The following is a 22,554-nucleotide window of genomic DNA, read 5'->3' as shown; positions in this document are numbered from 1 at the left end:
TTAAGTAGATTGCAGTCACTGTGAAAAATGGAAAGTGTTCGTCAGCTTACACCTTGGGGTGCATTGATACGTGCAGATTCTTTTGTGAAAAGTGATCAAGGTGTCATTATCTATGTGTCATTAATGGAAATGTGGAACACTGTGGAACACTGTTATTTGCTACATTGCTCATTTCTGAGTAAATGCCCCCTGCATTTGCACCAGACCAGAACACTCTTAAGTTCTTACGTATTATTATTACATTTTATTTATAAGGCGCCACAAGTGTTTCGCAACGCCGTACAAAGGACAGTACAGGGAGACAAAACTTAGCATTACAGTAAATAAATAACAGAAATAGAGTACAGGTAACAAAGAGCACCACAATTCTCAGGACATAATACAGCTAAGATGTAAGTAGTGAGGGAGTGATCATCGTACTACTAAGAGCTGGCGGCCATAGATAGAGATGAGCCTTTACCAGCAGGATAAAAAGCGGGTAAAGATGGTCGCTGAGTAGGGGAGAGCTGCGAGGGAAGAGGGCTTAGATAACACGAGGAAAGAGGGCCCTGCTCTGAAGAGCTAACAATCTAGAGGGAAGGGTCGACAGACAGATGACATGAGGTGCAAGCAAGCGGGAGGTAGTCTGATGGCAGTATGTAAGCAAAGCATGAGGCAGGGGGATGGAGGAGCGGCCTCAGGACTAGAGATGTGCACTTGAAATTTTTCGGGTTTTGTGTTTTGGTTTTGGGTTCGGTTCCGCGGCCGTGTTTTGGGTTCGACCGCGTTTTGGCAAAACCTCACCGAATTTTTTTTGTCGGATTCGGGTGTGTTTTGGATTCGGGTGTTTTTTTCAAAAAACACTAAAAACCAGCTTAAATCATAGAATTTGGGGGTCATTTTGATCCCAAAGTATTATTAACCTCAAAAACCATAATTTCCACTCATTTTCAGTCTATTCTGAATACCTCACACCTCACAATATTATTTTTAGTCCTAAAATTTGCACCAAGGTCGCTGGATGACTAAGCTAAGCGACCCTAGTGGCCGACACAAACACCTGGCCCATCTAGGAGTGGCACTGCAGTGTCACGCAGGATGGCCCTTCCAAAAAACACTCCCCAAACAGCACATGACGCAAAGAAAAAAAGAGGCGCAATGAGGTAGCTGTGTGAGTAAGATAAGCGACCCTAGTGGCCGACACAAACACCGGGCCCATCTAGGAGTGGCACTGCAGTGTCACGCAGGATGGCCCTTCCAAAAAACACTCCCCAAACAGCACATGACGCAAAGAAAAAAAGAGGCGCAATGAGGTAGCTGTGTGAGTAAGATAAGCGACCCTAGTGGCCGACACAAACACCGGGCCCATCTAGGAGTGGCACTGCAGTGTCACGCAGGATGGCCCTTCCAAAAAACACTCCCCAAACAGCACATGACGCAAAGAAAAAAAGAGGCGCAATGAGGTAGCTGTGTGAGTAAGATAAGCGACCCTAGTGGCCGACACAAACACCGGGCCCATCTAGGAGTGGCACTGCAGTGTCACGCAGGATGGCCCTTCCAAAAAACACTCCCCAAACAGCACATGACGCAAAGAAAAATTAAAGAAAAAAGAGGTGCAAGATGGAATTGTCCTTGGGCCCTCCCACCCACCCTTATGTTGTATAAACAGGACATGCACACTTTAACCAACCCATCATTTCAGTGACAGGGTCTGCCACACGACTGTGACTGAAATGACGGGTTGGTTTGGACCCCCACCAAAAAAGAAGCAATTAATCTCTCCTTGCACAAACTGGCTCTACAGAGGCAAGATGTCCACCTCATCATCATCCTCCGATATATCACCGTGTACATCCCCCTCCTCACAGATTATCAATTCGTCCCCACTGGAATCCACCATCTCAGCTCCCTGTGTACTTTGTGGAGGCAATTGCTGCTGGTCAATGTCTCCACGGAGGAATTGATTATAATTCATTTTAATGAACATCATCTTCTCCACATTTTCTGGATGTAACCTCGTACGCCGATTGCTGACAAGGTGAGCGGCGGCACTAAACACTCTTTCGGAGTACACACTTGTGGGAGGGCAACTTAGGTAGAATAAAGCCAGTTTGTGCAAGGGCCTCCAAATTGCCTCTTTTTCCTGCCAGTAAAAGTACGGACTGTGTGACGTGCCTACTTGGATGCGGTCACTCATATAATCCTCCACCATTCTTTCAATGGGGAGAGAATCATATGCAGTGACAGTAGACGACATGTCCGTAATCGTTGTCAGGTCCTTCAGTCCGGACCAGATGTCAGCATCAGCAGTCGCTCCAGACTGCCCTGCATCACCGCCAGCGGGTGGGCTCGGAATTCTGAGCCTTTTCCTCGCACCCCCAGTTGCGGGAGAATGTGAAGGAGGAGATGTTGACAGGTCGCGTTCCGCTTGACTTGACAATTTTCTCACCAGCAGGTCTTTGAACCCCAGCAGACTTGTGTCTGCCGGAAAGAGAGATCCAAGGTAGGTTTTAAATCTAGGATCGAGCACGGTGGCCAAAATGTAGTGCTCTGATTTCAACAGATTGACCACCCGTGAATCCTTGTTAAGCGAATTAAGGGCTCCATCCACAAGTCCCACATGCCTAGCGGAATCGCTCCGTGTTAGCTCCTCCTTCAATGTCTCCAGCTTCTTCTGCAAAAGCCTGATGAGGGGAATGACCTGACTCAGGCTGGCAGTGTCTGAACTGACTTCACGTGTGGCAAGTTCAAAGGGCATCAGAACCTTGCACAACGTTGAAATCATTCTCCACTGCGCTTGAGACAGGTGCATTCCACCTCCTATATCGTGCTGAATTGTATAGGCTTGAATGGCCTTTTGCTGCTCCTCCAACCTCTGAAGCATACATAGGGTTGAATTCCACCTCGTTACCACTTCTTGCTTCAGATGATGGCAGGGCAGGTTCAGGCGTTTTTGGTGTTGCTCCAGTCTTCTGTACGTGGTGCCTGTACGCCGAAAGTGTCCCGCAATTCTTCTGGCCACCGACAGCATCTCTTGCACGCCCCTGTCGTTTTTAAAAAAATTCTGCACCACCAAATTCAAGGTATGTGCAAAACATGGGACGTGCTGGAATGTGCCCAGATTTAATGCGCACACAATATTGCTGGCGTTGTCCGATGCCACAAATCCACAGGAGAGTCCAATTGGGGTAAGCCATTCCGCGATGATCTTCCTCAGTTGCCGTAAGAGGTTTTCAGCTGTGTGCGTATTCTGGAAACCGGTGATACAAAGCGTAGCCTGCCTAGGAAAGAGTTGGCATTTGCGAGATGCTGCTACTGGTGCCGCCGCTGCTGTTCTTGCGGCGGGAGTCCATACATCTACACAGTGGGCTGTCACAGTCATATAGTCCTGACCCTGCCCTGCTCCACTTGTCCACATGTCCGTGGTTAAGTGGACATTGGGTACAGCTGCATTTTTTAGGACACTGGTGACTCTTTTTCTGAGGTCTGTGTACATTTTCGGTATCGCCTGCCTAGAGAAATGGAACCTAGATGGTATTTGGTACCGGGGACACAGTACCTCCAACAAGTCTCTAGTTGGCTCTGCAGTAATGATGGATACCGGAACCACGTTTCTCACCACCCAGGATGCCAAGGCCTCAGTTATCCGCTTTGCAGCAGGATGACTGCTGTGATATTTCATCTTCCTCGCAAAGGACTGTTGGACAGTCAATTGCTTGGTGGAAGTAGTAAAAGTGGGCTTACGAGTACGACTTCCCCTCTGGGATGACCATCGACTCCCAGCAGCAACAACAGCAGCGCCAGCAGCAGTAGGCGTTACACGCATGGATGCATCGGAGGAATCCCAGGCAGGAGAGGACTCGTCAGAATTGCCAGTGACATGGCCTGCAGGACTATTGGCATTCCTGGGGAAGGAGGAAATTGACACTGAGGGAGTTGGTGGGGTGGTTTGCGTGAGCTTGGTTACAAGAGGAAGGGATTTACTGGTCAGTGGACTGCTTCCGCTGTCGCCCAAAGTTTTTGAACTTGTCACTGACTTATTATGAATGCGCTGCAGGTGACGTATAAGGGAGGATGTTCCGAGGTGGTTAACGTCCTTACCCCTACTTATTACAGCTTGACAAAGGCAACACACGGCTTGACAAATGTTGTCCGCATTTCTGTTGAAATACTTCCACACCAAAGAGCTGATTTTTTTGGTATTTTCACCAGGCATGTCAACGGCCATATTCCTCCCACGGACAACAGGTGTCTCCCCGGGTGCCTGACTTAAACAAACCACCTCACCATCAGAATCCTCCTTGTCAATTTCCTCCCCAGCGCCAGCAACACCCATATCCTCCTCATCCTGGTGTACTTCAACACTGACATCTTCAATCTGACTATCAGGAACTGGACTGCGGGTGCTCCTTCCAGCACTTGCAGGGGGCGTGCAAATGGTGGAAGGCGCATGCTCTTCACGTCCAGTGTTGGGAAGGTCAGGCATCGCAACCGACACAATTGGACTCTCCTTGTGGATTTGGGATTTCGAAGAACGCACAGTTCTTTGCGGTGCTTTTGCCAGCTTGAGTCTTTTCATTTTTCTAGCAAGAGGCTGAGTGCTTCCATCCTCATGTGAAGCTGAACCACTAGCCATGAACATAGGCCAGGGCCTCAGCCGTTCCTTGCCACTCCGTGTGGTAAATGGCATATTGGCAAGTTTACGCTTCTCCTCCGACAATTTTATTTTAGATTTTGGAGTCCTTTTTTTACTGATATTTGGTGTTTTGGATTTTACATGCTCTGTACTATGACATTGGGCATCGGCCTTGGCAGACGACGTTGCTGGCATTTCATCGTCTCGGCCATGACTAGTGGCAGCAGCTTCAGCACGAGGTGGAAGTGGATCTTGATCTTTCCCTAATTTTGGAACCTCAACATTTTTGTTCTCCATATTTTAATTGGCACAACTAAAAGGCACCTCAGGTAAACAATGGAGATGGATGGATACTAGTATACTTATGGATGGACTGCCGAGTGCCGACACAGAGGTAGCTACAGCCGTGGACTACCGTACTGTGTCTGCTGCTAATATAGACTGGATGATAATGAGATGAAATCAATATATATGTATATATAATATCACTAGTACTGCAGCCGGACAGGTATATATATTTATTATGTAATGACTGATGACGGACCTGCTGGACACTGTCAGCTCAGCAGCACCGCAGACTGCTACAGTAAGCTACTATAGTAGTATGTATAAAGAAGAAAAAAAAAAAAAAACCACGGGTAGGTGGTATACAATTATGGATGGACTGCCGAGTGCCGACACAGAGGTAGCTACAGCCGTGGACTACCGTACTGTGTCTGCTGATAATATAGACTGGATGATAATGAGATGAAATCAATATATATGTATATATAATATCACTAGTACTGCAGCCGGACAGGTATATATATTTATTATGTAATGACTGATGACGGACCTGCTGGACACTGTCAGCTCAGCAGCACCGCAGACTGCTACAGTAAGCTACTATAGTAGTATGTATAAAGAAGAAAGAAAAAAAAAAACCACGGGTAGGTGGTATACAATTATGGATGGACTGCCGAGTGCCGACACAGAGGTAGCTACAGCCGTGGACTACCGTACTGTGTCTGCTGATAATATAGACTGGATGATAATGAGATGAAATCAATATATATGTATATATAATATCACTAGTACTGCAGCCGGACAGGTATATATATTTATTATGTAATGACTGATGACGGACCTGCTGGACACTGTCAGCTCAGCAGCACCGCAGACTGCTACAGTAAGCTACTATAGTAGTATGTATAAATAAGAAAGAAAAAAAAAAAACCACGGGTAGGTGGTATACAATTATGGATGGACTGCCGAGTGCCGACACAGAGGTAGCTACAGCCATGGACTAACGTACTGTGTCTGCTGATAATATAGACTGGATGATAATGAGATGAAATCAATATATATGTATATATAATATCACTAGTACTGCAGCCGGACAGGTATATATATTTATTATGTAATGACTGATGACGGACCTGCTGGACACTGTCAGCTCAGCAGCACCGCAGACTGCTACAGTAAGCTACTATAGTAGTATGTACAAAGAAGAAAGAAAAAAAAAAACCACGGGTAGGTGGTATACAATTATGGATGGACTGCCGAGTGCCGACACAGAGGTAGCTACAGCCGTGGACTACCGTACTGTGTCTGCTGATAATATAGACTGGATGATAATGAGATGAAATCAATATATATGTATATATAATATCACTAGTACTGCAGCCGGACAGGTATATATATTTATTATGTAATGACTGATGACGGACCTGCTGGACACTGTCAGCTCAGCAGCACCGCAGACTGCTACAGTAAGCTACTATAGTAGTATGTATAAAGAAGAAAGAAAAAAAAAAACCACGGGTAGATGGTATACAATTATGGATGGACTGCCGAGTGCCGACACAGAGGTAGCTACAGCCGTGGACTAACGTACTGTGTCTGCTGATAATATAGACTGGATGATAATGAGATGAAATCAATATATATATATATATATATATATATAATTATATAATATCACTAGTACTGCAGCCGGACAGGTATATATATTTATTATGTAATGACTGATGACGGACCTGCTGGACACTGTCAGCTCAGCAGCACCGCAGACTGCTACAGTAAGCTACTATAGTAGTATGTATAAAGAAGAAAGAAAAAAAAAAACACGGGTAGGTGCTAGGTGGTATACAATATTATATATATATATATTATATACAATTATATATATATATATATATATATTAAACTCATAAACTGGTGGTGATTATTAAACTGGTGGTCAGGTCACTGGTCACACTATCAGCAACTTGCAAGTAGTACTCCTGAGTCCTAAGCAGACAATCACAATATATATTATACTGGTGGTCAGTGTGGTCACAAACAATGGCAGTGTGGCACTCTGGCAGCAAAAGTGTGCACTGTACGTTATATGTACTCCTGAGTCCTGAGTCCTGCTCTCAGACTCTAACTGCTCCCCACTGTCAGTGTCTCCCCCACAAGTCAGATAATACAGTCACACTATCTCTATCACTTCAGCAAGTACTAGTAGTAGTAGTACTCCTCCTAATGCTCCCCAAAATTACTACTGTGTCTCTCTCTGTCTCACTCTCTTCTCGAATCTCTATAAACGGAGAGGACGCCAGCCACGTCCTCTCCCTATGAATCTCAATGCACGTGTGAAAATGGCGGTGACGCGCGGCTCCTTATATAGAATCCGAGTCTCGCGAGAATCCGACAGCGTGATGATGACGTTCGGGTGCACTCGGGTTAACCGAGCAAGGCGGGAAGATCCGAGTCGCTCGGACCCGTGTAAAAAAACCTGAAGTTCGGGCGGGTTCGGATTCCGAGGAACCGAACCCGCTCATCTCTACTCAGGACTAGGTTATGCGTCGGGAGGGTATGCTTTGATGAATAGGTGGGTTTTTAGTGCCCGTTTGAAGCTTTGCAAGGTTGGGGAGAGTCTAATGGAGCGGGGGAGTGCTTTCCACTGAAGGGGTGCAGCACGGGCATAGTCTTGAACTCGAGCATGGGAAGCAGTGACCAGGGCGGTGGAGAGGCGACGGTCATTGGTCGACCGTAAGGGGCGGGAGGGAGTATGAAGGGAGAGAAGGTTGGAGATGTAGGGAGCTGTGGAATTAGAGATGGCCTTGTATGTGAGGGTGACGAGTTTGAAGAGGATTCTGTAGGGGAATGGGAGCCAGTGTAGATTTCGTCGAAGGGGAGTTGCAGATGTATGTGGTGGGAGAGGTAGATAAGCCTAGCTGCGGAGTTCAGGACAGATTGAAGGGGAGCAAGATGGGAGCAAGCAAGGCCAGTGAGAACATTGCTGTAGTCGAGTCGTGAGATGACCAGTGAGTGGATGATAAGTTTAGTTGCACTCTGGGAGAGAAACGGCCTGATGCGAGCAATGTTGCGTAGCTGGAACCGACAAGATTGTGACAGAGCTTGGATGTGGGGTGCAAAGGAGAGGGAGGAGTCAAGAGTGACGCCCAAGCAGCGGAGTTGGTGAACGGGGGAGATGGTTGTGTTGTCAACAGTGATAGAGATATTGGTAGGGGGTGTTGCTCTGGATGGGTGAAAGATGATGAGTTTAGTTTTGTCCATGTTGAGCTTCAGAGAGCGCTCAGACATCCAGGAGGAGATTGCGGAGAGGCAGCTGGAAACCTGAGAGAGGACAGAGGGGGACAGATCAGGAGAGGAGAGGTAGAGTTGCGTGTCATCATCATAGAGGTGGTATTGAAGGCCAAAGGAGTTAATGAGCGCACCCAGGGAAGAGGTATACAGGGAGAACAGAAGGGGGCCAAGGACAGAACCCTGAGGGACACCAACAGGAAGGATGGAAGGGTGTGAGGTGGTGCCATAGACAGACACAGAGAAGGAGCGGTTAGTGAGGTAAGAAGAAAACCAGTCAAGGACAGTGCTAGAGAGGCCAACGTTTAGGAGAGTGCGGATGATCCACAGTGTCAAAGTTGATCAGTTCCCCCACTCTGCTTGATGGCGGAGGTAGGATTGGCAATAGTAATGCAATGTGTTGGCAATTAATTGGGGGGGAGGCGGGGGATATGTCCCACAAAATATTGACCTTAGTGGTATTTGGAGTTGTATTATAGTTATGTATAGTAACACTGACACATGGGGGTACTGCTACAGTGGGGACTTATGGACAATGGTGGAGGGGCCCAGAGGGGGCCCAAGCCGCCTTTCCCTTACCTGGCACCAGTACTTGAAGCTCTTCTCCTCAGCTGCTGTGTGCTGGGCTACTGTGTGGCCAGTGAGGCAATTAAAGAACAATCTTTACCTGTATTTTTTTTATGTGTCCAGAGCTATGTCTACCATGAACAGGCCACACCCCCTGAGAAGTACCTGTGCCCGGACAGTCTCTATACTGCCCTGCCACTGGGGGCTCTATTACTGCTAGGGGGGCAATGATATCACTGTGGTTCTATTGCCATGTGGGGATCTATTGAACGGGGGAGGGGGGGGGGGTGCTTGTGTGAGGCATCCCTATGCATGTTACTGTTCATATTTTTTCTGGGTGGTACTTGGAAATAAAATTAGCCAGTTAAGTGGTTAATAATGCTGTCCTGCTGGGCTTTTTAATTGACTTGAGAAGTGTTGGAAAGTCAATGGAACCATTTTAAATCTAAAATATAATCTTATACGGCCTTAATGTCACATTTGGACGTCTCGTCATGTACGTTTTCACTGTAATGTGCTCTTGTTGCAGATAGAGAGGTTCTCTGGCAGAATGTTGCTGGCTTTTAATGTGACTTCCTGCTACATAGATATATTTGCCCAGATAAAATGAGATGTGAGATCCGTACAGTTACAGTCTAATCTGCATTTCTTGGATTTAATAGCTCTATTTACTTGGAATTTGTGCATTTGTTTTATATCTGTGGTTATGTCGAGCTGCCATATCTCTGTTTCAGTGATTTGCACTGAGCTAATGTTTTCCCTTTGTTCAGCAATATATGTAACAGCAATGTGTTTTTTGTTTCTGTTTTCTCACTGTTTGCATGCAGAATGTCACTGCAGAGGATGGACGCAGAATACTTCCATTAGGACGTGTAAATATCCTGTGTAACCCGTGGGCCTACTGCAGAGATGTAGGCAAATTCCTCTGCTGCGGTGATTGTGGGGCTAATTCACCTTGAATCGCACAAGCGATCCCCTGTGCAGTTTCCAGATTATCGGGAGACTGCACATGTGCAGAACGGGTCCTGCAATCGCATCGCAGTATTGCGAAAGCCTCTTCTTGACTGACAGGCACAAGCGTTCAGTGGGAGGGGCGGGCGGCATTTCCGGAAACGGGGCGTGTCTCTCCGTTTTCCGAGAGTGGTGTGATGACCATTTTACAAGGAGTTTTACGCATGCGCAGTAGGAAAGTCACCAGAAAAATGGCCGCTGCACCATTTCCCTGGAGACCTGCGCATGCACAGTAGACTCTGGCCCAGCGGCAGAGCCTGCTAATGCTCAGAGCACTAGAGCAGCTTTGCCAGCTAGAGAGTAGGTGGCCCGGACAGAGACTGCACATGGGCCCCCTCCTCTCTCGATACGCTGATGACCAGAGTGCACCACACTCTGGACCCGACAAGTTAGCCACTGTGCCGGTGCGTTTTTCCTTTCCCCTTTATACTTGCTGCCAGCAGCTCCATCTTTCCGATAATGTCTTCAGAAACATGGTACCAGGACTGGAGACATCAAAGGCTTTGGTTCTGTGCCAGAGTCTTTGCCATGTCCTGCCATCTTTCCTAAGACATCACCAGAAGGATGACATTTCCAGCAACATGAATAGGGCGGTCCTGCTGTACAAGCCCCCCCCCAATCTGTTAAAATGCCCTTGATGTATAGTATTCCCAAGAGTGTTGGCTGAAGCAATACTTTTTCATTCCTTATTTGGCTCTGTGTTATAATATATCACGTGTTTCATCCTCAAAGTCTACCCCTGGGATAGAGGCTTCAACTTGGAACTTGAACTATGTACAACTTACTTGACAGGGGCTATCTCAGCAATGACTTGGGGCTAGGATAGCAGGAGTTACACTAAGTCTGAAATGCTTCCTTAGGGGCAAAGACCTAAGATATAACCTCTCCCCTACAATTATGGTATTATTGTCCAGATATTTGCTGTTATCATGTTACTGTGGAGCACTATGGAAAATAATGGCATTTTATGTTAAGAATTATAATGTCTTTCACAGAGAGATCAGGGGCATTGGAGAAGGGCATAATGCAGAAAATAACAGTATGCCAAGGTTATGTATGTAACATAACATATCACACAGGTTGGGCACAAAATCCTGACGTTCACGATCCCTATGGGCAGTGGCATCCCGACAGTCAAAATCCCAATACCATTTAGACCCTACCCTCACCCACCCCTCCCACAGCCTAACCAACCCCTCCCGCAGCCTATCCCACTGCTTCTGCAGCCTAACCCTAACCTACCCCTCCCACAGCCTAACCCTAACCCCCCCTCCCGCAACCTAACCCTAACCTCCCCCTCCCGCAGCCTAACCCTAACCCACCCCTCCTGCAACCTAACCCTAACTTCCCGATCCCGCAGCCTAACCCTAACCCACCCCTCCTGCAACCTAACCCAAACCTCCCCCTCCCGCAGCCTAACCCTAACCCACCCCTCCTGCATCCTAACCCTAACCTCCCCCTCCCGCAGCCTAACCCTAACCCCACCTCCCGCAACCTAACCCTAACCTCCCCCTCCCGCAGCCTAACCCTAACTTCCCGATCCCGCAGCCTAACCCTAACCCACCCCTCCTGCAACCTAACCCAAACCTCCCCCTCCCACAGCCTAACCCTAACCCCCCCTCCCGCAACCTAACCCTAACCTCCCCCTCCCGCAGCCTAACCCTAACCCACCCCTCCTGCAACCTAACCCAAACCTCCCCCTCCCACAGCCTAACCCTAACCCACCACTCCCACTGCCTAACCCTAACCTTCCCCCCTTGCAGAATGATAGAAAAAAAAATTTTGCACATAAATAATAGCGCTAATTGGAGACCATGTATGGTACTGTATACACCATTGTGTGAAATCAGGTGAGTATAAATGTGCTAATTCACCATAGGCTGAAGTAGATATCCTCACAATTCTCTCTTATGCGTGCAAAAGTCCTCCTCCTTCTATAAGCCAATCAAGTGGCAGCTGCATCAGATCTTGATTCTGCAAAATAAGTGGCACCTCTTCCCCTCTTTTGCTTGAGGGAATATTTGGAGGGACACTTTACATAAAATAGATCATGGTGCAGTATTTCTTAAAAAGCAGGACAATTTATTTTTAACAAGATGCACTTACAAAAACATGGAATAAAAACAGCATATCATGAAAATCTCATATGGCATATCACCAACAAATGCACTCCTTGGTCAGGGATCCCCCGGATGTCAGATGGTATGAAAGTGGAAATGAGAGCTCCGGATGCCCACAGCCACGTCACCACAGGTCAGTCCCACAAGGTAGCAAACGAGATTCCAATGCAGTAGCCAAGCTTAACGCGTTTCGGACGATAAAGCGTCCTTCGTCAGAAGCATGGCTTACAAACAGACACTCTTCCTATTTATTCCCTCCTAATGAGGGATATCCAGCTGCCCCCAATTTCCGCTGGCCGGCGCCGTCGTAATCATCCTCCGGTGTGTGCAGTCTGAAAACGGAACCGGAAGTGACGTGTGCGTTTCATCGCTAACCGGAAGTCGTGATGTTTGCGTTCCACTGTTGCGATTCTTCTTATCCGGTGGTAATAAATAGTTCCGCATGTCCAGAATCAGTTTAAAAATAGCGAGTCCATATCACAAAGTCCTCATGTTCATAATCCACCATGTAAAATGCAAAAATAATAATAATTTAAAAACACGTATTATTCATCAAGAACATAGAGAAATATAAAGTGCACAGTGCGTATTTAAACACCAACACCAACATGGTCAAAAAGAGAGGTTAATATTTTAGTTTTTTAGTTAAGAAAGCATTTTAATTCGAATTCACCGTTTAGTCCTCCTGGGGACAAAGTCCCTAATCGGTGAATCCACCTCATTTCTGTCTGTGATAACCTTCTGTCGAGATCCCTTGTCCTCCATTTAGGGAGAATTACTTGGATCCCACAGAAGGATCTCAAGAAACATTCTTTTGAACCATGCAGTTTCTTAAAATGTGAGGAAACTGTATGGGTCTCTAAGCCCTTTCTGATGTTATAGATATGCTCTGCCCATCTAGTTTTTGCACATCGAGTTGTTTTCCCCACATAAAAGAGTCCACATGTACATTCTAAAATATAGATGACGTTCTTTGAATGACATGTAATGAACTCTTTTATGGGGTATGTGTGGCCTTGAACACAAAATTCTGTTATTTTTCTGGTAGAAGATTTTACAGTTCTACACATCAGACACTCGCCGCAGCGATGGAAACCCTTGGTTCTCACACTTTGTCTTGGATTGGTTTCCATGCTGCTCCTCACTAGTTGGTTTTTTAGGGCTGGTGCTTTTCTGTAAATAAAACCAGGTTTCACAGGAAGCAATGGTCCCAAGATAGCATCCTGTTTCAGAATATTCCAGTTTTTGCTAATAACACGCTCAATTCCTTTATATGAGTTGCTATATTGACTGATGAAAGCCCATGCGTATCTTTCATCTGTGGGCTTTCCATCAGTTTTGGGTCTCAATAAGGAATCTCTCTCTATATTATCTACTTTACGTCTGGCTTTATCTAGGGATTCACTAGAGTACCCCTTCTCTATGAAGCGTTCAGCCATTTCAGTGAGCTGTTGATCGCATACTTGTACATCTGAACAATTTCTTTTTATTCTTGTGAACTGGCTGAAAGGAATACCATCCAGCCAGTTAGAATGGTGCAGGCTGGTTTTTTCTATGAAGCTATTGGAATCCGTTGCTTTCCTATATGTCTTAGTGTTTACCTGTCCATCATTAACATAGATATTCAAATCAAGGAAAGAGACTTCATCTCTGCTCTTAGTGAATGTCAATCGAATGGACATGGTATTACAATTAAGATTTTCACAGAAAGTATTCAATGATTCTTCATCCCCTCTCCAAACAAAAAGGATATCATCTATATAGCGCTGCCATGACACCAGGCCCGCCACCAGCTCGCCATCACGCCAAATCTGGAGGTCTTCCCAGTAGGCCATGAACAAGTTAGCGTAGCTGGGGGCGAACCTGGTGCCCATGGCAGTGCCCACCCTCTGTATGTAAAATGTGCCATCAAAAATGAAGTAATTATTTACCAGAATAAATTTGATGCTCTCCAGAATAAAAGTTTTCACTGCCTCACTTAAAGTGCTGATGTTCAAAAAATAAGACACTGCCAATAAACCCTTCTCAAGGTCTATTATTGTGTAGAGGGTACACACATCTGCAGTACACAGAAAATCCCCCTCCTCCCATTTATATTGGTGAATTCTCCTCAGGGTATCGCCAGTGTCTTTTAAGAAAGCTTTTGTTTGTTGGACAAGGGGCTGGAGGTAGTAATCTACCATTGCTGATAGATTACTCGTTAAACTATTGCATCCAGACACAATAGGTCTACCTGGGGGGTGGAGGGGGTCCTTATGAATTTTAGGGAGGACATACATTGTAGGGATAGATGGTTCAGATATGTTCAAATAATCAAATTCCTTTTTTGTTATTGCCTTTGAATCCAGAGCCCTGTTAGTTAGTTCCAATAGGGCCTTCATGATCTTATGGGTGGGATCAGTCTTCAATTTTGAATACGTCTCCCCATCATTCAGTTGTCTATGAATTTCCTGCATGTATGCCTCCCTATTCATAAGAACCACTCCTCCACCCTTATCCGCAGGTTTGATTACCAAATCATTATCGTTTTTGAGGCTCTGTACAGCCTCAAACTCCTTTTTGGTCAGATTGAGTCTCTTGTTCCTACCTTTATCTTTTTGAATTGTACTTTCTATCTCTTTGCAGACAATTTTATTAAAAACATCTAGGCAGTTTCCCTTTGCCTGAACAGGATAAAAAGAAGTGGGTTTAAATGAAGAAACTGCCACTTCATCTAGCTCTTTAAGGGGCACAGATTCTTCACTTTCTTTTATTTTAAAAAATCGTTTAATGGTTAATTTACGCACAAACTTTTGCACATCTAAAAAAGTGTCAAAGGAATTAGCACTGGTAGAAGGTGCAAATTTTAATCCCTTCTGTAATACTCTTTTCTCATGCATATTTAATGTCCTATCTGAAAGATTAAAAATCTTTCCTCCCCTATCAGTTTCATCAATGTGATTAGTATTACTCTGTGGGGCATTTTTTAGACAAGGAATTCTTTTAAATTTCCTATTTTTTCCTGCCCTTTTTCCTCTTTTGGTTCTCTTCACATTAATTAACGATGGAGTCGCGGGGTCCTTGGGCCCCACTCTAAAAAAGACGGAGAATTTGCACCGTTCCTATCAGAACGGGGCTGAAATCTATTAGAGAATTGGACCTCTGATGGTCCCGCTTCAAGTCTAGGTGATCTTAATTGATATCTATCCCGTCCTCTGTTAGCCTGATTATTATCATACTGTGGGTGATTTTGTCTCCCCCAAGGTTTACTCCGATGGGGTTCCCATTTGTTAGTATTCCAAGAATTATACTTATTCTGGGTTAATCCAAATTTTGAATTTTGTCTCCATACTGGTGGTCTCTCATTATACCTAAACCTATCATTTTTTCTTTTTATATCGATTTGCATTGGGGTGTTATGAGAAGACCTGGACCGAAATGTATTACCCATAGGTAAATTTTCATTAATGGTACCCATACCAGAGGGTTCTACCACAGGTTCAGATTTACTCATTTCCAATTCATTATAATCTCTTTTGAATTTTCTAGCTTTCCTGTCTCTCAATTCTTTTGTACTTTTACTTATTTTATGTAATAAGGATTTTTCTAAATTTTTAAACTCCTCTGATTCTTTAAAAGGATGGGCTAATGTCTGAAGGGTAGTAATTTCCTCATTTAACTCACTGAGATTACTTTTCCTTTCCTTAATAATTAAACTCATTAGTAAATTGGAACAAGAATTAAGGATGCCATCCCATTCATTCCTAAATTCTGAATCTGAGGGACTAAATGACGGTGGTTTAATTATTTTTAAGCCTTTTGGAATGAGGTGGGCTGCCTGGTAGTGTTCCAATGTTGCTACCTCCCACCACATCCTATTTTCTTTTTGCATTACTAGTTCTAATTTCTTAAATATAGATCCCAGATCTTCATCAAGGAATTCTACATTTTTGTTTACATCTTTAAAGGTACTCAAAAGTAACTCATTTCTGTTCTCTCTGAAATTATACATGATTGCAGCACAATACTGAAGAAATGGATATAGAGAAACAGCAAATATAAAAAGACTTCAGAAAAAGTGCGCAACAAGACCAAGAAGCTGCTAAAAAATGTGCAAGAATGCGCATCCAACTACACATACAATGAACAGAATGATAGAAAAAAATTTTTTGCACATAAATAATAGCGCTAATTGGAGACCATGTATGGTACTGTATACACCATTGTGTGAAATCAGGTGAGTATAAATGTGCTAATTCACCATAGGCTGAAGTAGATATCCTCACAATTCTCTCTTATGCGTGCAAAAGTCCTCCTCCTTCTATAAGCCAATCAAGTGGCAGCTGCATCAGATCTTGATTCTGCAAAATAAGTGGCACCTCTTCCCCTCTTTTGCTTGAGGGAATATTTGGAGGGACACTTTACATAAAATAGATCATGGTGCAGTAATTCTTAAAAAGCAGGACAATTTATTTTTAACAAGATGCACTTACAAAAACATGGAATAAAAACAGCATATCATGAAAATCTCATATGGCATATCACCAACAAATGCACTCCTTGGTCAGGGATCCCCCGGATGTCAGATGGTATGAAAGTGGAAATGAGAGCTCCGGATGCCCACAGCCACGTCACCACAGGTCAGTCCCACAAGGTAGCAAACGAGATTCCAATGCAGTAGCCAAGCTTAACGCGTTTCGGACGATAAAACGTCCTTCGTCAGAAGCATGGCTTACAAACAGACACTCCTCCTATTTATTCCCTCCTAATGAGGGATATCCAGCTGCCCCCAATTTCCGCTGGCCGGCGCCGTCGTAATCATCCTCCGGTGTGTGCAGTCTGAAAACGGAACCGGAAGTGACGTGTGCGTTTCATCGCTAACCGGAAGTCGCGATGTTTGCGTTCCACTGTTGCGATTCTTCTTATCCGGTGGTAATAAATAGTTCCGCATGTCCAGAATCAGTTTAAAAATAGCGAGTCCATATCACAAAGTCCTCATGAACATAATCCACCATGTAAAATGCAAAAATAATAATAATTTAAAAACACGTATTATTCATCAAGAACATAGAGAAATATAAAGTGCACAGTGCGTATTTAAACACCAACACCAACATGGTCAAAAAGAGAGGTTAATATTTTAGTTTTTTAGTTTTTTAGTTAAGAAAGCATTTTAATTCGAATTCACCGTTTAGTCCTCCTGGGGACAAAGTCCCTAATCGGTGAATCCACCTCATTTCTGTCTGTGATAACCTTCTGTCGAGATCCCTTGTCCTCCATTTAGGGAGAATTACTTGGATCCCACAGAAGGATCTCAAGAAACATTCTTTTGAACCATGCAGTTTCTTAAAATGTGAGGAAACTGTATGGGTCTCTAAGCCCTTTCTGATGTTATAGATATGCTCTGCCCATCTAGTTTTTGCACATCGAGTTGTTTTCCCCACATAAAAGAGTCCACATGTACATTCTAAAATATAGATGACGTTCTTTGAATGACATGTAATGAACTCTTTTATGGGGTATGTGTGGCCTTGAACACAAAATTCTGTTATTTTTCTGGTAGAAGATTTTACAGTTCTACACATCAGACACTCGCCGCAGCGATGGAAACCCTTGGTTCTCACACTTTGTCTTGGATTGGTTTCCATGCTGCTCCTCACTAGTTGGTTTTTTAGGGCTGGTGCTTTTCTGTAAATAAAACCAGGTTTCACAGGAAGCAATGGTCCCAAGATAGCATCCTGTTTCAGAATATTCCAGTTTTTGCTAATAACACGCTCAATTCCTTTATACGAGTTGCTATATTGACTGATGAAAGCCCATGCGTATCTTTCATCTGTGGGCTTTCCATCAGTTTTGGGTCTCAATAAGGAATCTCTCTCTATATTATCTACTTTACGTCTGGCTTTATCTAGGGATTCACTAGAGTACCCCTTCTCTATGAAGCGTTCAGCCATTTCAGTGAGCTGTTGATCGCATACTTGTACATCTGAACAATTTCTTTTTATTCTTGTGAACTGGCTGAAAGGAATACCATCCAGCCAGTTAGAATGGTGCAGGCTGGTTTTTTCTATGAAGCTATTGGAATCCGTTGCTTTCCTATATGTCTTAGTGTTTACCTGTCCATCATTAACATAGATATTCAAATCAAGGAAAGAGACTTCATCTCTGCTCTTAGTGAATGTCAATCGAATGGACATGGTATTACAATTAAGATTTTCACAGAAAGTATTCAATGATTCTTCATCCCCTCTCCAAACAAAAAGGATATCATCTATATAGCGCTGCCATGACACCAGGCCCGCCACCAGCTCGCCATCACGCCAAATCTGGAGGTCTTCCCAGTAGGCCATGAACAAGTTAGCGTAGCTGGGGGCGAACCTGGTGCCCATGGCAGTGCCCACCCTCTGTATGTAAAATGTGCCATCAAAAATGAAGTAATTATTTACCAGAATAAATTTGATGCTCTCCAGAATAAAAGTTTTCACTGCCTCACTTAATTCTTCATTTTTGATGGCACATTTTACATACAGAGGGTGGGCACTGCCATGGGCACCAGGTTCGCCCCCAGCTATGCTAACTTGTTCATGGCCTACTGGGAAGACCTCCAGATTTGGCGTGATGGCGAGCTGGTGGCGGGCCTGGTGTCATGGCAGCGCTATATAGATGATATCCTTTTTGTTTGGAGAGGGGATGAAGAATCATTGAATACTTTCTGTGAAAATCTTAATTGTAATACCATGTCCATTCGATTGACATTCACTAAGAGCAGAGATGAAGTCTCTTTCCTTGATTTGAATATCTATGTTAATGATGGACAGGTAAACACTAAGACATATAGGAAAGCAACGGATTCCAATAGCTTCATAGAAAAAACCAGCCTGCACCATTCTAACTGGCTGGATGGTATTCCTTTCAGCCAGTTCACAAGAATAAAAAGAAATTGTTCAGATGTACAAGTATGCGATCAACAGCTCACTGAAATGGCTGAACGCTTCATAGAGAAGGGGTACTCTAGTGAATCCCTAGATAAAGCCAGACGTAAAGTAGATAATATAGAGAGAGATTCCTTATTGAGACCCAAAACTGATGGAAAGCCCACAGATGAAAGATACGCATGGGCTTTCATCAGTCAATATAGCAACTCGTATAAAGGAATTGAGCGTGTTATTAGCAAAAACTGGAATATTCTGAAACAGGATGCTATCTTGGGACCATTGCTTCCTGTGAAACCTGGTTTTATTTACAGAAAAGCACCAGCCCTAAAAAACCAACTAGTGAGGAGCAGCATGGAAACCAATCCAAGACAAAGTGTGAGAACCAAGGGTTTCCATCGCTGCGGCGAGTGTCTGATGTGTAGAACTGTAAAATCTTCTACCAGAAAAATAACAGAATTTTGTGTTCAAGGCCACACATACCCCATAAAAGAGTTCATTACATGTCATTCAAAGAACGTCATCTATATTTTAGAATGTACATGTGGACTCTTTTATGTGGGGAAAACAACTCGATGTGCAAAAACTAGATGGGCAGAGCATATCTATAACATCAGAAAGGGCTTAGAGACCCATACAGTTTCCTCACATTTTAAGAAACTGCATGGTTCAAAATAATGTTTCTTGAGATCCTTCTGTGGGATCCAAGTAATTCTCCCTAAATGGAGGACAAGGGATCTCGACAGAAGGTTATCACAGACAGAAATGAGGTGGATTCACCGATTAGGGACTTTGTCCCCAGGAGGACTAAACGGTGAATTCGAATTAAAATGCTTTCTTAACTAAAAAACTAAAAAACTAAAATATTAACCTCTCTTTTTGACCATGTTGGTGTTGGTGTTTAAATACGCACTGTGCACTTTATATTTCTCTATGTTCTTGATGAATAATACGTGTTTTTAAATTATTATTATTTTTGCATTTTACATGGTGGATTATGTTCATGAGGACTTTGTGATATGGACTCGCTATTTTTAAACTGATTCTGGACATGCGGAACTATTTATTACCACCGGATAAGAAGAATCGCAACAGTGGAACGCAAACATCGCGACTTCCGGTTAGCGATGAAACGCACACGTCACTTCCGGTTCCGTTTTCAGACTGCACACACCGGAGGATGATTACGACGGCGCCGGCCAGCGGAAATTGGGGGCAGCTGGATATCCCTCATTAGGAGGGAATAAATAGGAGGAGTGTCTGTTTGTAAGCCATGCTTCTGACGAAGGACGTTTTATCGTCCGAAACGCGTTAAGCTTGGCTACTGCATTGGAATCTCGTTTGCTACCTTGTGGGACTGACCTGTGGTGACGTGGCTGTGGGCATCCGGAGCTCTCATTTCCACTTTCATACCATCTGACATCCGGGGGATCCCTGACCAAGGAGTGCATTTGTTGGTGATATGCCATATGAGATTTTCATGATATGCTGTTTTTATTCCATGTTTTTGTAAGTGCATCTTGTTAAAAATAAATTGTCCTGCTTTTTAAGAAATACTGCACCATGATCTATTTTATGTAAAGTGTCCCTCCAAATATTCCCTCAAGCAAAAGAGGGGAAGAGGTGCCACTTATTTTGCAGAATCAAGATCTGATGCAGCTGCCACTTGATTGGCTTATAGAAGGAGGAGGACTTTTGCACGCATAAGAGAGAATTGTGAGGATATCTACTTCAGCCTATGGTGAATTAGCACATTTATACTCACCTGATTTCACACAATGGTGTATACAGTACCATACATGGTCTCCAATTAGCGCTATTATTTATGTGCAAAAAATTTTTTTCTATCATTCTGTTCATTGTATGTGTAGTTGGATGCGCATTCTTGCACATTTTTTAGCAGCTTCTTGGTCTTGTTGCGCACTTTTTCTGAAGTCTTTTTATATTTGCTGTTTCTCTATATCCATTTCTTCAGTATTGTGCTGCAATCATGTATAATTTCAGAGAGAACAGAAATGAGTTACTTTTGAGTACCTTTAAAGATGTAAACAAAAATGTAGAATTCCTTGATGAAGATCTGGGATCTATATTTAAGAAATTAGAACTAGTAATGCAAAAAGAAAATAGGATGTGGTGGGAGGTAGCAACATTGGAACACTACCAGGCAGCCCACCTCATTCCAAAAGGCTTAAAAATAATTAAACCACCGTCATTTAGTCCCTCAGATTCAGAATTTAGGAATGAATGGGATGGCATCCTTAATTCTTGTTCCAATTTACTAATGAGTTTAATTATTAAGGAAAGGAAAAGTAATCTCAGTGAGTTAAATGAGGAAATTACTACCCTTCAGACATTAGCCCATCCTTTTAAAGAATCAGAGGAGTTTAAAAATTTAGAAAAATCCTTATTACATAAAATAAGTAAAAGTACAAAAGAATTGAGAGACAGGAAAGCTAGAAAATTCAAAAGAGATTATAATGAATTGGAAATGAGTAAATCTGAACCTGTGGTAGAACCCTCTGGTATGGGTACCATTAATGAAAATTTACCTATGGGTAATACATTTCGGTCCAGGTCTTCTCATAACACCCCAATGCAAATCGATATAAAAAGAAAAAATGATAGGTTTAGGTATAATGAGAGACCACCAGTATGGAGACAAAATTCAAAATTTGGATTAACCCAGAATAAGTATAATTCTTGGAATACTAACAAATGGGAACCCCATCGGAGTAAACCTTGGGGGAGACAAAATCACCCACAGTATGATAATAATCAGGCTAACAGAGGACGGGATAGATATCAATTAAGATCACCTAGACTTGAAGCGGGACCATCAGAGGTCCAATTCTCTAATAGATTTCAGCCCCTTTCTGATAGGAACGGTGCAAATTCTCCGTCTTTTTTAGAGTGGGGCCCAAGGACCCCGCGACTCCATCGTTAATTAATGTGAAGAGAACCAAAAGAGGAAAAAGGGCAGGAAAAAATAGGAAATTTAAAAGAATTCCTTGTCTAAAAAATGCCCCACAGAGTAATACTAATCACATTGATGAAACTGATAGGGGAGGAAAGATTTTTAATCTTTCAGATAGGACATTAAATATGCATGAGAAAAGAGTATTACAGAAGGGATTAAAATTTGCACCTTCTACCAGTGCTAATTCCTTTGACACTTTTTTAGATGTGCAAAAGTTTGTGCGTAAATTAACCATTAAACGATTTTTTTAAATAAAAGAAAGTGAAGAATCTGTGCCCCTTAAAGAGCTAGATGAAGTGGCAGTTTCTTCATTTAAACCCACTTCTTCTTTTTATCCTGTTCAGGCAAAGGGAAACTGCCTAGATGTTTTTAATAAAATTGTCTGCAAAGAGATAGAAAGTACAATTCAAAAAGATAAAGGTAGGAACAAGAGACTCAATCTGACCAAAAAGGAGTTTGAGGCTGTACAGAGCCTCAAAAACGATAATGATTTGGTAATCAAACCTGCGGATAAGGGTGGAGGAGTGGTTCTTATGAATAGGGAGGCATACATGCAGGAAATTCATAGACAACTGAATGATGGGGAGACGTATTCAAAATTGAAGACTGATCCCACCCATAAGATCATGAAGGCCCTATTGGAACTTACTAACAGGGCTCTGGATTCAAAGGCAATAACAAAAAAGGAATTTGATTATTTGAACATATCTGAACCATCTATCCCTACAATGTATGTCCTCCCTAAAATTCATAAGGACCCCCTCCACCCCCCAGGTAGAC

At 43.5% G+C, this 22,554-nt stretch overlaps 1 protein-coding gene across 1 annotated transcript in view; it reads left to right on the top strand.

Annotated features, from left to right (window-relative positions):
• LOC134944527 (uncharacterized) overlaps positions 1–22,554 on the top strand; it is a 143,931-nt gene that overhangs the window by 26,720 nt on the left and 94,657 nt on the right. The gene's annotated exons all lie outside the window — the stretch shown is intronic.

Source organism: Pseudophryne corroboree, chromosome 7, assembly GCF_028390025.1.
Source record: "Pseudophryne corroboree isolate aPseCor3 chromosome 7, aPseCor3.hap2, whole genome shotgun sequence".
Classification (NCBI taxonomy): domain Eukaryota; kingdom Metazoa; phylum Chordata; class Amphibia; order Anura; family Myobatrachidae; genus Pseudophryne; species Pseudophryne corroboree.
This window is presented reverse-complemented; position numbering and strand designations above follow the sequence as displayed.